The 12244-nt window shown below is 39.3% G+C and overlaps 1 pseudogene; it reads left to right on the top strand.

Annotated features, from left to right (window-relative positions):
- The first annotated feature begins 1355 nt into the window (after nt 1-1355).
- LOC107970347 (actin-related protein 3B-like) lies at nt 1356-2339 on the top strand (annotated as a pseudogene).
- The last annotated feature ends 9905 nt before the right edge of the window (nt 2340-12244 follow it).

The following is a 12244-nucleotide window of genomic DNA, read 5'->3' on the forward strand; positions in this document are numbered from 1 at the left end:
AAGTGCTGGGATTACAGGCATGAGCCATCGTGACTGACCTAAGCTTTACTTTCTAAAAATTATATTAAAATTGATATTTCTCTATTATCTAATCATAAATTATATCAAATATGCTGTTTTGAATTTTATTTTTCCCTTTAAACATAAAGACACACATTCAGTTCATTGTGCTAGATAAATTACCAGTGCGATCACAAATTAAGAAATGCAATTCAAAGAATTTTGCATACCAGGAGTCCTGAAAGTGTTAATAACTTTTGATGCAAAGATAATTTTATGAAAGTAATAGAAGACTAAAAGAGGTACAAAACAATTATTATGTAAGTATCTTCCTTTTTCTGAATCACCCATGATTACTTTTTCCACCAAGCAAAAACTGACTACATACTTCAGACCTGTCTCAAATCTCCCCAGCTTCTTTTCCTAAACCTCCCCAGCCTCTCAGGACAGACAGGCTGCTCCTGTACTTTGTGCATTCTGCTATTTTTAGCAAGAGGCCTATTTTGTCAGTGCTGTCTGAATAGTATTTGCCAACTCTCAGACTTTCAGTCACTTATTTGTTTATTTATTTATTTATTTGTGTCCTTTTCTTGTATTTCCCTTTTCCTTTTCTTTCCTTTCTTTTCCCCTTTCCTCCTCCCTTCCTTTGCTTACTTATTTTTTTCCCTTTAATTCCCATTCACTATTTCCATGACTGTCAAATAGTAGGTTGATCCTTTAAAATATTCCTTTTTTTAAATTTATTGTACTTTAAGTTCTGGGATACATGTGCAGAACGTGCAGGTTTGTTTCATAGGTATACACGTGCCATGTGGTTTGCTGCACCCATCTACAATATATCTTAAAATGAATAAAAGTGGAAACACACAGGAGACAGGGTGTATGGGGTGAGTGGGTTGCCAAATGGATGGTGGCAGGGTGCTCCAGGGTGGCCAGTGGGGCTAAGTGTTGTGTATTCCAAGCATGGTGGGGTTCCTGCCTTCCTGCGTGGCAGACTGTGGCATCAGGTAAGAGCCACTCAGTGCCCACCCTGGCTCCTCCATTGCCTTGCTCTCAGCCCCTGACATCCAGCCCACACCTGGAGATTGAGCTGCACCCACTGCTCTGGGTCTCAGCCCTGTGATCACTTCAGTAGATATTCCGAGCTTGGCTATACAGGCAACACTGAGCCATAGTTTACTATTCTTTCTTGCATTTCTATCAGAGAGTCAGCAAAGGTAGTTGACAAAGCCCAAGGGAGAATGTTGAGGGGAGTTGATGACCTTGACTTTTTCATACAGGATGAAGCCATTGATAAATCTATGTATGCTACAAAGTGGCCAATATGACATGGAATCACTGAAGACTGGGATATTATGGAAAGGTTCATGGAGCAAGTGGTTTTTAAATATCTTTGAGCAGAATCTGAGGGCCATTATTTTTTAATGACAGAACTTCCACTGAATACACTAGAAAATACAGAGCATTTTTGCAGAAATTATGTTTGAATTATTTAATGTACCAGGATTCTACATTGCAGTTCAGGAGGTACTAGCCTTGGAAGTATCTTGGACATCTCAACAAGTGGGTGAATATATGTTAATGAGTATAGTCATTGACAAAGGAGATGGAGTCACCCTTGTTCTCCCAGTTGTAGAAGGTTATGTAATTGGGAGCTGCATCAATCACATCCTGATTGTAGGTGATACTGTGTATTTCATTCAACAGCTGCTAAGGGAGAGGGAGGTAGGAATCCCTCTTGAGCAGTCACTGGAGACCACAAAAGCCATTAAGGAGAAATACTGTTACATTTGCCCTGATATAGTCAAGGAATTTGCTAAGTATGATGTGGATCCCTGGAAGTGGATCAAACAGTACACAGGTATCAATGTGATCAACCAGGAGAAGTTCATAATAGACGTTGGTTACAAAAGTTTCCTGCAACCTGAAATATTTTTTTACCCAGAGTTTGCCAACCCAGACTTTATGGAATCCATCTTGAATGTTGTTGATGAATACAAAACTGTCCCATTGATGCGCATTGTCCACTGTATAAGAATGTTGTTCTTTCAAGGGGTTTGACCATATTCAGGGATTTGAATCTCAACTACAGAGAGATTTGAAGAGTGGTACATGCCAGATTAAAACTCAGTAAGGAGCTCAGTGGCAGGAGAATCAAACCTAAGCTTACAGAGGTTCGGGTGGTAATCAATCACATGCAGCACTATGCCTTATGGTTTGGAAGCTTAATGCTAGCCTCAACTCTGGAGTTATTTCAGGTCTGTCACACCAAGAAGGATTATAAAGAATATGGCCCCAGCATCTGCCACCAGAGCCTTCTCTTTGGAATAATGTCTTAGTGTCTGCCTTAAAAGCATCATTTAATAGTGTCATGTTGGGGAACAAGTGTCCTTCAGAACCCAGAGAAGACTACCATTTCTAAATGACATTTGGTGTTGATGTCTGAGCAGCATGCTTGCACCACCTAGTGCATGAGGCACAGGGCAGAGTCATTTCAGTAAAAGCCATTTCTTTATGTGTTGACTGTTGTATGCCCACTCCTCCTTCTCTCACTCCCTTTCTTCATGCTTCCCCAGTTTCCCTCCTCCTTTTCACTTGAACTTTTTTGTTGACAAATACCATTCTGAAGGAATTCAAATGTGACTCTGAAAATTGTTAAAAGGAAAAAAAATTTCAAAAATGGCCCAAAATAGTTCTCCCCCAGGAAAGAATGCAGTGGTATAAATCCTTTTCCCCCAGCCTATTTTTATAAATAAAATGTTATAAACTTAAAATACAAAAAAAAATAACATAGCAATATTTACAGGATGCAATTAAAGCAGTGTATAGGGGAAAATGTATAGCTTTAAAAACAGAAAGAAAAAATAATCTAAAATTGATAATTAAAACTTCCATCTTAAGACTCTAGAAGATGAGTAAACCAAGCTGAAAGTAAGTAGGATGTATGAAATAAAAATGTCACAGTGGAAAACGATAAATACAGAACAGGATAACATTAAAAACAACCAAAGAAACCCAAAATTGCTTACTTCAGAAAGTCAAGAAGATAAATAATATTTAGTTAAGTTGACCAAGAAAAAAGAAAGAAGACACTAATTCCCAAAATCAAGAATCAAAGAGAAATATCACCACAGACCCTACCCTTAAAAGGATGTTAAGAAAATAGCATAATAACTTTAAGGCAAAAAATTTGACAACTTAGATAAAATAGAGCAATTCCTAGAAAGACACAAATTACCAAAACTGACTCAAGGAAAAAGAAAAAAAACAAATACCAATATCAAGTAAAGAAATTGCATCAGTAATTTCAAATCTTCCTATAGAGAAAAAATATACTTCACTGGTGAATTCTATCAAACTATTGAGGAAATAATACCAATGTTACAAAAACTTTATTCAGCAAATAGAGGATGAAGGAAACTTCCCAACTAACTTTATTTCATTTGATATCAATATTACCTTGATATCAAAACAAGACAAAGACATTACAAGAAAACACAGCTATATACCAATATCCCTTGTGAACCTAGACATAAAAATTCTTAACCAAATATTAGCAAATGTAATTGAGCAACATATGAAAAGGATTTTATACCATAATCAAATGAAGTTTATCTCAGGAATGTGAGGTTGACTTAACATCCAAAAATCAATGTAATAAACTATATTAACAGAATAAAGGACAAAACCATATGATCACCTCAATAGATGCAGAAAAGCATTTGACAGAATTCAACACTCATATATTTAAAAAAACTCATCAACTTATGAATAGAAGGGAATTTCTTCAAATGATCAAGGCATCTATCATAAGCTTATAGCCAACATACTTAATGGTAAGAATGTGCTTCCCTCTAGATTAGGAAACATGCAAAGATATCTGTGTTTAGCACTTCTATTTAACAATGCACCACAGGTCTTAGTTTGTGCAATAGTCAAGGAAAAAAGGTATGGAAAAAAGACAACTCTTTTTATTGTTAGCCTTGTATGCAGCAAATCCTAAGGAACACACCCACACACACACCCACATACCACACCCCCTCCCAGACTTACTAGAACTAAGAGGGGGGCTTAGTAAGTTTGTAGAGTATATGATCAATATACAAAAATCGGTTATATATATAGTAGCAACAAACAATACAAACATGAAATAAAGAAAACAATTCCAATCACAATAGCATCAAAAATAAATGTCTTAGTTTGTTTTATGTTGTTATAATAGAATACCTGAGACTGTATAAAGAGGTTTATTTAGCTCATGTTTCTCCAGACTGGGAAGTTCAAGAAGCATGGCACCAGTATCTGCTTAGCTTCTGGTGAGGGCTTTAGCAGTGCATCACAACATGGCAGAAGACCAAAGAGGAAGTGGGAATGTGCCAAGAGGCCAAACACAAGGTACAACCTTGTACAATGGGTTGCTTTATAACAGTCCATTCTCAGGGCAACTAATCTATTCCCACAAGAACCAATCCAGTTTCATGAGAGCAAGAACTCACTCACTATATGAGGACTGCACCAAGCTGCTCAAAATGGCAGAGCCCCCATGACCCAAGCATCTCCCATTAAGCTCTACCTCTTAAAGGTTCCAACATGATTTTTGACAGAAACACGGAAACCATGGCATTCCACACTTGGAACCCCAAACTCATGTCCCTCTTACACTACAAAATGTAATTATTCAATCTCAATGGTCCCCAAAGTCTTAATGTATTCCAGTAACAATTCAAAGGTCAAAGTCCAAAGTCTCATATAAGACTCAAGGCAAGTTCCTTCTAGCTATGAGCCTGTAAAATAAAATAAAAAAAATAAAAAAAACAAGTTATTTACTTCCAAGATACAATGGTGGAATAGTCATATGGCAGACAGTCCGATTCCAAAAGGGAGAAATAGGCCAAAAGAAGAAAGAGGTGACGGGCCTCGAGCAAGTTCAAAACTCAGCAGGGCAGACACTAAATCTTAAAGCTCCAGAATAATTCTCCACTCCATGTGCTACCTCCTGGGCACAGTGGGGAGTTTTTATCCCTAAAGCCTTGGGCAGCCCCACCTCCATTGCTTTGTTGGGCATAGCCACATGGCTACTCTCACTGGTTGGAGTTGGATACCTGTGGCCTTTCCAGGCTGAGGTTGCATGGTGGCAATGGCTCTATAGTTCTGGAGTCCCAGTGGTGGTCCACTTCATGGATTCACTAGGCATTGCCCTGGTACACACTCTTTGTGGCAGCTCCAACCCTACATTTCTGCTCAGCATTGCCCTGGGGGAGGTACACTGCAGTGGCTCTGGCCCTGCAACAAGTCTCCACCTGAGCTCCCAGTCTTTTCAGTACATTCCTTAAAATCTAGGTGGCAGCCACCATGCCTCCACTTCTCTTGTACTCTGCACATCTGCAAAACTAGTACCACATGGTTGTAAAAGCCATCAAGGCTTACTGCTTGCACCCTCCAGAGTGCTGTCATGAGCTGTATCTGATGCTGCTTGATCCATGACTGCGTGCCACCAAGGTTTATGGTTTGTATCTTGTGGAATGGCAGCCTGAGCCACACCTGAGTATGATTGTGCCATGGCTGGGGTGGCTGCTGAGGGCTGTGCCAGAATTTGGGGAGCAGGATCTCAAAACAGCACAGGGCAGTGATGCATGGGTTCTGTCTCTTAAAACCATTCTGTCCTCCTAGACCTCTGGAGAGGCAACCTCAAAAATTTCTGAAGTGTCTTCAGGGCCTTTAAAAAATTGCCTCAATAATTGTCAACTGGCTTTCTTCTCTCAGTGCTAATCTCTTTAGTATTGGTTGTTCTGCTGCACCCTTGGATTCCTCGCCTGAAAATGCTCTTTCATTCTCTTCCACATGGCCAGGCTATTAATTTTCAAATTTTTGTGTTTGCTTCCCTTGTCATTTTGCATTTCACTGAATGTAGTAAGGAGTAACTACATAGCTGCTCTATATTTTGCTTAGAAATTTCTTCTGCCAGGTACCCTAGTTCATCACCCTTAAGTTTGGCCTTCCACAAAACCTTAGGGCAAAAAGCCTTAGAAACAACACAGCCAAATTTTTGCTATGGTCTAACAAGGATGACTTGGTCTCCAGTTCCTAATACCTTGTTCCTCATTTCTATCTGAGATCTCATTAGAATGCCTTTGCTGTCCATATTTTATCAGCATTGTGGTAATGACTACTTAACCAATCTCTAAGAAATTCTAAACTTTCTCTCATCTTTTTGTTGTCTTTTAACCCCTCACTGAAATTATCCTTAATGCTCTGTTTATGGCAATACAGTCTTTTTCTAGTCTGCTCCTTCAAACTTTTCCAACTTCTGCCCATTACCCAGTTCCAATGATGCTTCTGCATTTTTGAGAATCTAAATAGCAACATCCCACTCTCAGTACCAATTTTCTGTCTTAGTCCGTTTTGTGTTGCTATAACAGAATACTGGAGACTGAGTAATTTATAAAGAGGTATATTTGGCGTGCAGTTCTGCAGGCTGGAAAGAATGACACTGGCATCTGCTTGGGTTCTGGTGAAAGCTTTAGTGTTGTGTCACAACATGGTAGAAGAAGGTCAAAGGGGAGTAGGCATGTACCAGGAGGCCAAGCATGAAGCCTGACCTCACCGTATGGCAACTCATTCTCATGGTAACTAATCCATTCCTGAGAGAACTAATCTCACAAGAGTGAGAACTCACTCACCAGTGTAAGAATAGTACCAAGCTGCCCACAAAGGAAGAGCTCCCAAGACCCAAACACTTCCCATTAGGCCCCACCTCTTAAGTGTTCCAACATGAGTTTTGGTAGAGACACTCAAACTATAGCAATAATAATTAGGAATAAATTTAACAAAATAAGTGTGAAACCTTTGCATTGAAAACTAAAAAACATCACTCAGATAAGTGCCTAAATAAATGGAGAGATATATCATGTTAATGGATTAGATGACTCAATATTGTTAGATGTCAATTGATCTACAAATTAACTGCAATTCCTGCCAAAAGTCTAGAAAGATTATTGGAAAAATTGACAAGCTGATTCTAAAATTATATAGAAATACAAAAATACCTAGAATAGCCAAAACAATCTTGCTAAGTAAGAATGAAGTTAGAGTACTTAATACTGCCTTATTTTAAAATTCAGTGTAAAGCAACAGTAGTCAAGACAGTGTAGAATCCACATTAAGAGAGATAGATAGATCAATGGAACTAAGTGGAGTTCAGAATCCAACCCACATAAATAGTCAATTAATTTTCATCAAAGATGCTAAGACAATTCTATAGGAAAAAGATGTTCTTTCAACAAATGATTCTATAAGAACTGGTTATTCATTTACAAAAACTAAACCTAGATCCTTAGGTCATATATGAAAATTACCTAAAATGGATCATAGACCTAATTGTATGAGCTAAAACTGTAAAACTTCTAGGAAAAAAAAATAGGAGAAAATATTTATGACCTTGGACTAAGAAAAGGTTTCTTAGATATAATATCAAAAACATGTTCCATAAAAGAAAAACAGATAAATTGGACTTCACCAAAATGATGAAATCTTTGCTTTTCAAATATTTCTTAAATAAATGAAAAGAGAGGATCATTCCAAGATGGCCGAATAGGAACAGCTCCTGTCTGCAGCTCTCAGCATAATTGACGTAGAAGACAGGTGATTTCTGTATTTCCAACTGAGGTACCTGGTTCATCTCACTGAGATGGGTCAGACAGTGGGTGCAGCCCACAGAGGGTGAGCTGAAGCAGGGCAGGGCGTCGCCTCATCTAGGAAGCAGCACAAGTGGTGGGGGGATTTCCCTTTCCTAGCCAAGGGAAGCTGTGACAGATGGTACCTGGAAAATCCGGACACTCCCACCCTAATACTGTGCTTTTCCAATGGTCTTAGCAAATGGCACACCAGGAGATTATATCCCATGCCTGGCTCAGCGGGTCCCATGCCCACACAGCCTTGCTTACTGCTAGTGCAGCCGTCCGAGATCGAACTGCAAGGTGGCAGCCTGGGCTGGGGGAGGGGCGTCCACCATTGCTGAGGCTTGAGTAGGTAAACAAAGCAGCTGGGAAGCCTGAACTGGGTGGAGCTCACTGCAGCTCAATGAGGCCTGGCAGCCTCTGTAGACTCCACCTCTGAGGGCAGGGTATAGCTGAATAAAAGCAGCAGAAACTTCTGCAGATTTAAACATCCCTGTCTGACAGCTCTGAAGACAGCAGTGGTTCTCCAGCATGGAGTTTGAACTCTGAGAATGGACAGAGCTGCCAGTAGGGACTTACTGACACCTCATACAGCCAGGTGTCCCTCTGAGATGAAGCTTCCAGAAGAAGGATCAGGGAGCAATATTTGCTGTTCTGCAGCCTCCACTGGTGACACTCAGGCAAACAGGGTCTGGAGTGGACCTCCAGCAAACTCCAACAGACCTGCAGCTGAGGGTCCTGATTGTTAGAAGGAAAACTAGCAAACAGAAAGGAACAGCATCAACAAAAAGGACATCCACACCAAAACCACATCTGTAGGTCATCATCATTAAAGACCAAAGGTAGATAAAACCACAAAGATGGGGGGAAACCAGAGCAGACAAGCTGAAAATTCAAAAAACCAGAGTGCCGCTTCTCTTCCAAAGGATTGCAGCTCCTTGCCAGCAAAGGAACAAAGCTGGATAGAGAATGACTTTGATGAGTTGACAGAAGTAGGCTTTAGAAGATCAGTAATAACAAACTTCTCTGAGCTAAAGGAGGATGTTCGAACCCATTACAAGGAAGCTAAAAACCTTGAACAAAGATTAGATGAATGGCTAACTAGAATAAACAGCATAGAGAAGACCTTAAATGACCTGACGGAGCTGAAAACCATGGCACGAGAACTACATGATGCATGCACAAGCTTCCGTAGCCGATTCAATCAAGTGGAAGAAAGGGTATCAGTGATGGAAGATCAAATGAATGAAATGAAGTGAGAAGCGAAGTTTAGAGAAAAAGAGTAAAAAGAAATGAACAAAGCCTCCAAGAAATATGGGACTATGTGAAAAGACCAAATCTAAGTTTGATTGGTGTACTTGAAAGTGATGGGGAGAATGTTTTAGACATGAAATCCTTGCCCATGCCTATGTCCTGAATGGTATTGCCTAGGTTTTCTTCTAGGGTTTTTATGATTTTAGGTCTAACACGTAAGTCTTTGATCGATCTTGAATTAATTTTTGTATAAGGTGTAAGGAAGGGATCCAGTTTCAGCTTTCTACATATGGCTAGCCAGTTTTCCCTGCACCATTTATTAAATAGGGAATCCTTTCCCCATTGCTTGTTTTTGTCAGGTTTGTCAAAGATCAGATAGTTGTAAATATGTGGCATTATTTCTGAGGGCTCTGTTCTGTTCCATTGATCTATATCTCTGTTTTGGTACCAGTACCATGCTGTTTTGGTTACTGTAGCCTTGTAGTATAGTTTGAAGTCAGGTAGCGTGATGCCTCCAGCTTTGTTCTTTTGGCTTAGGATTGACTTGGCGATGTGGGCTCTTTTTTGGTTCCATATGAACTTTAAAGTAGTTTTTTCCCAATATTGATTCTTCCAACCCATGAGCATGGAATGTTCTTCCATTTGTTTGTATCCTCTTTTATTTCATTGAGCAGTGGTTTGTAGTTCTCCTTGAAGAGGTCCTTCACGTCCCTTGTAAGTTGGATTCCTAGGTATTGTATTCTCTTTGAAGCAATTGTGAATGGGGGTTCACCCATGATTTGCCTCTCTGTTGGTCTGTTATTGGTGTACAAGAATGCTTGTGATTTTTGTACATTGATTTTGTATCCTGAGACTTTGCTGAAGTTGCTTATCAGCTTAAGGAGATTTTGGGCTGAGACAATGGGGTTTTCTAGATATACAGTCATGTCATCTGCAAACAGGGACAATTTGACTTCCTCTTTTCCTAATCGAATACCTTTTATTTCCTTCTCCTGCCTAATTGCCCTGGCCAGAACTTCCAACACTATGTTGTATAGGAGTGGTGAGAGAGGGCATCCCTGTCTTGTGCCAGTTTTCAAAGGGAATTCTTCCAGTTTTTTGCCCATTCAGTATGATATTGGCTGTGGGTTTGTCATAGATAGTTCTTATTATTTTGAGATATGTCCCATCAATACCTAATTTATTGAGAGTTTTTAGCATGAAGGTTGCTGAATTTTGTCAAAGGCCTTTTCTGCATCTATTGAGATAATCATGTGGTTTTGTCTTTTGTTCTGTTTATATGCTAGATTACATTTATTGATTTGCATATGTTGAACAAGCCTTGCATCCTAGGGATGAAGCCTACTTGATCATGGTGGATAAGCTTTTTGATGTGCTGCTAGATTCAGTTTGCCAGCATTTAATTGAGGATTTTTGCATCAATGTTCATCAAGGATATTGATCTAAAATTCTCTTTTTTGGTTGTGTCTCTGCCAGGCTTTGGTATCAGGATGATGCTGGCCTCATAAGATGAGTTAGGGAGGATTCCCTCTTTTTCTATTGATTGGAATAGTTTCAGAAGGAATGGTACCAGCTCCTCCTTGTACCTCTGGTAGAATTCGGCTGTGACTCCATCTGGTCCTGGACTGTTTTAGGTTGATAAGCTATTGATTATTGCCACAATTTCAGAGCCTGATATTTGTCTATTCAGAGATTCAACTCCTTCCTGGTTTAGTCTTGGGAGGGTTCATGTGTCGAGGAATGTATCCATTTCTTCTAGATTTTCTAGTTTATTTGCATGGAGGTGTTTGTAGTATTCTCCGATGGTAGATTGTATTTCTGTGACATCAGTGGTGGTATCCCCTTTATCATTTTTTATTGTGTCTATTTGATTCTTCTCTCTTTTCTTCTTTATTAGTCTTGCTAGCAGTTTATCAATTTTGTTGATCTTTTCAAAAAACCAGCTCCTGGATTTATAAATTTTTTGAAGGGTTTTTTGTGTCTCTATTTCCTTCAGTTCTGCTCTGATCTTAGTTATTTCTTGCCTTCTGCTAGCTTTTGAATGTGTTTGCTCTTGGTTTTCTAGTTCTTTTAATTGTGATGTTAGGGTCAGAAAACACTACAAAGATACTCCTCGAGAAGAGCAACACCAAGACACATAATTGTCAGACTCACCAAGGTTGAAATGAAAGGAAAAATGTTAAGGGCAGCCAGAGAGAAAGGTCGGGTTAGCCACAAAGAGAAGCACATCAGACTAATAGCAGATCTCTTGGAGGAAACCCTACAAACCAGAAGACAGTGGGGGCCAATATTCAACATTCTTAAATAAAAGAATTTTCAACTCAGAATTTCATATCCAGCCAAACTAAGCTTCATAAGTGAAGGAGAAATAAACTCCTTTATAGACAAGCAAATGCTGAGAGATTTTGTCACCACCAGGCCTGCCTTACAAGAGCTCCTGAAGGAAGCACTAAACATGGAAAGGAATAACCAGTACCAGCCACACAAAAACATGCCAAATTGTAAAGATCCTAGGAAGAAACTGCATCAACTAATGAGCAAAATAACCAGTTAACATCATAATGACAGGATCAAATTCACACATAACAATATTAACCTTAAATGTAAATGAGCTAAATGTCCCAATTAAAAGACACAGACTGGCAAACTGGATAAAGAGTCAAGACCCATCAGTGTGCTGTATTCAGGAGACCCATCTAACATGCAGAGACACACATAGGCTCAAAATAAAGGGATGGAAGAAGATCTACCAAGCAAATGGAAAGCAAAAAATAGCAGGGGTTGCAATCCTAATCTCTGATAAAACAGACTTTAAATCAACAAAGATCAAAGAGACAAAGAATGCCTTTATATAATGGTAAAGGGATCAATGCAACAAGAAGATCTAACTATCCTAACTATACATGCACCCAATACAGGAGCACCCAGATTCTTAAAGCAAGTCCTTAGAGACCTACAAAGAGACTTAGACATCCACACAGTAATAATGAGAGACTTTAACACCCCACTGTCAATATTAGACAGATCAATGAGACAGAAGGTTAACAAGGATTTCCAGGACTTGAACTCAGCTCTGCAACAAGCAGACCTAATAGACATCCACAGAACGCTCCACCCCAAATCAACAGGATGTACATTCTTCTCAGTGCCACAACTCACTTATTCCAAAATTGACCACATAGTTAGAAGTAAAGCACTCCTCAGCAAATGTAAAAGAACAGAAATCACAACAAACTGTCTCCCAGACCTCAGTGCCATCAAATTAGAACTTAGGATTAAGAAACTCACTCAAAACCACACAAATACATGGAAAC

The sequence above is a fragment of the Pan troglodytes genome, chromosome 23 (genome assembly GCF_028858775.2).
Source record: "Pan troglodytes isolate AG18354 chromosome 23, NHGRI_mPanTro3-v2.0_pri, whole genome shotgun sequence".
Taxonomy (NCBI): Eukaryota; Metazoa; Chordata; class Mammalia; order Primates; family Hominidae; genus Pan; species Pan troglodytes.